Genomic DNA, 3196 nt, shown 5'->3' with positions numbered 1-3196 from the left:
ACGTCCATTTATCCCTTCGAGGGCTGTATTTTAGGGTTTTGGTGGTGCTTCGGCTACTCTCTCCCAAGATGGTGTTCAACATCCCTATCTCTTTTCACATTCTCCCGTCTCTCCCAACTGAGCTCTACTGTTGCAACCGCGCCTTGTTGTTTTCGCTGCAGCTTCCCCAATCCAGCCACTTGTCGTCAATGCCACCATCTTGAACGGACTTTCTCTTGCTCTCTTGCAGTTCCCTGCATTTCTCGTCGCTTCCGTCGACATTTTCCCTCACTGAAGCCTCCCAGAAACAGCCTTTTCTTGCTTTTTTCTGTTTTTCCAACCATCCAACCATGCATTCCTCTCCTTCTAGCTTTCTGCCATTGTCGCTACTCCTCCCCTTCGCTGCCTTCGTCCTCACCCTTTGTTGTCGCTGTGCCTTCAAGCCTTCACCCACTTACTGCTACCTCATCGGAGGGCCAAACCATCATTAATCATTATCATATCTCCAAGATTCCACCTTTGTTTGATTATGAGTGTCGTGTATGCTGCTATTTTTTATTTCCGGGTGTCGTGTTGTTATATTTTTTCTTTCAGGTGTGTTGATTCTAATAGCTTAGTTGCTTTAAGGAATAATGTTTGTTTTTCTATTATAGTTTGGGTTAACTTCGGTATCATTTATTAAGGCTTTGAAAGTCGGTTTTAATGAGGTTTTGATCATTTTTTTTTCATGGACATAGTATTGGCTGTCTAATTAACATATTTTTTGTTTTAATTGAAGTTTGCTTAACAAAATTTTTTTGGTTTGTAGTATAGTTGCTTTTCGATCCCAAGACTCGTTCATCTTGGAGCTTGTTTAATAGTTGTTACGTTTGGATTATTGCTAGTATGTGAGATGCCTTGTCATGGGATAAGCTAAGCATCTCATTGTATGTCTAGGCTAATACTCAAAAGCACATTGTATTTGGTAATCAATTACATTTTCTCAAAGGTTTAATTATTTGAATATATTTCTAAAATATCTATATATATTTTACTAACTATGGCTTTAATATATCCATTAAGATGCATTTTAAAGTTCATTTGACCTTTGGATTATTTTATAAATGATCTACTAAAAAGCAACAAGATAATACTTAAAATTTATAGGCTAAAATTTTAACTTAGAACTTTAAATGATTTTTTTGAATCAATTATAACCTTAATTTAGAAATCATCGTCATCATATTTTAGAGCATTATGAATAATAATTAATACAATTTATTTTTAGAATTTTAACGAGCGCTATAACTATGAAGACTAAAGATTGATTGTTAACTAAAATATCTTAGGAAAAAATTATGTTGATACAAATTAATTATCTAGTGTCATCTGGTATTTATTTTGTAAACCATTTTCTTAATAGCATTTCATGTACCATATTTTTTTTTATGACATTTTTAGTTGTCTTTAGAGTTATGGAATTCGAGATCAACTTTGCACTTAAAATTAAACAAATTTTTTAACTAAAGTTATACCATTAATTAACTCATTTATGTATAGAGTAATTTCTTTCATAATCTTAACTTGTTATGAAATTCTGCCATTCCCAAAATTGAGGAAGATTTGGGAGAATTAGAGAGAGAGCACCGCGCGAGAGAGAGAGAAACTAGTTTTTGGACTTCGGTTTCATTTTCTTTTGTCTGGCTAGCTTAAAAATTTGATCGCCTTTATTTGGGCTTTCGTTACCCTATCTTTATTTTCAATAGTCTTACTATTTTGTATGTTTTCTAAATTTTAATTTCGTCAAAACTTACAAAAATTTTGATATCTTCGTATTTTGAAAATATTAACTAATGCAAATTTTAGTATTTTGTTACTCTAACTATTCTAAACATATCAAAATAATTAAATTAAATTCTTATGGGAGATTACTTATTTGAGGCATGTTTTTTAATATATATATATATATATATATCTTAAAAAATTTGATAAAATTTTAGTAAAATGTACTTACATACCACACAATTCTTATGAATTTAAATATTTAACCCCTAAAATTTGATATTTACGTTTACTACACTTTAGTGTCATAAAATTTTACATAAAGTTAGTAATAGTGGTATTTTTGATGTGATATTAAAGTTTTTAGTGTTATATATGTAAATATGAAAAATTAGGTGTTAGGTATGTAAATGTGTACTAATTGTGTGGTATTTTTATAAATGCCCAAAAAGTTTCTCAACATTACCTGTAATGATTTATATACATGAGTTGAATGTACTATTGTATTCTCACTATTTTATTTTTAGTATATGAACTTTATATATACAGCAATTAATGTGATGAGTTGAATGTTGAGTATGACATGTAATGTTAAACTATGACATGCATTGTGAATAATGTATATGCAAGAAAGAGTGGCTATTATGCTCAGGTTGGTGGCGTCATAGTCTTCAGCATAATAGAGTGGTTTGACCGGCTTTCTTTTAAAAAAATTATTATTGTTGTGGACCCGACGGAGGATATAAGATATAAAAGGGAACAGGATGTGATTCAAGTGGTGATATTTGATTGTAATGAACTAATAGAAGACATGGGTATTTATAGGCAACCTCTAACACTCTTAGAAACCTACTACCCTTTCTAAGGAAAAAAAAATTCTAAGAAATTTTTATTAAAAGAAATGGCCCACCATTCTCTAACTATGTAAATTTCGTTTCAGATGGTATTTGAGTAGACATCAACTAATTTTGTTCATGTTGGTTATGATTCACCTTTGTCAATGCTGCTCTTGTTGAAGTGCCAGAGTAAGTGAGAGGAACTCCTAGTGGATTTGTTTTTTCTGTGTATAACTATCTATCCCAGTCTAATGATTACTCTTAATTTGAAATGTATTTGGCTAGTGATTTGTTACATTCTTTTTGCTTATCTTGTTAGATGAGTGTACTGCTCTAATTTTAGCATTTTGGTGAATTTGAATTTTGCTTATAATATGAAAACTCTATATTTGATTAATCTAATTAGAAAATGAAGAAGCAGATATTTTGATCATCTTAGAGTAGTCATTTAATTGTTGGCTTTTCAAATGGTTGCCAAACTTACCGTGAAATGTTACTAGCCTGGTAGAGATTCTCCTTCTAGGTATATCTCACTTGATATTTTTTCCAGTGATAAAAAAATTTGCGGACTTCTCTATATCAAATTATCATGATACTTTTTAAATGGCAAAAATCTTCAG

The sequence above is a fragment of the Phalaenopsis equestris genome, unplaced genomic scaffold (assembly GCF_001263595.1).
Source record: "Phalaenopsis equestris unplaced genomic scaffold, ASM126359v1 Scaffold000138, whole genome shotgun sequence".
Taxonomy (NCBI): domain Eukaryota; kingdom Viridiplantae; phylum Streptophyta; class Magnoliopsida; order Asparagales; family Orchidaceae; genus Phalaenopsis; species Phalaenopsis equestris.
This window is presented reverse-complemented; position numbering follows the sequence as displayed.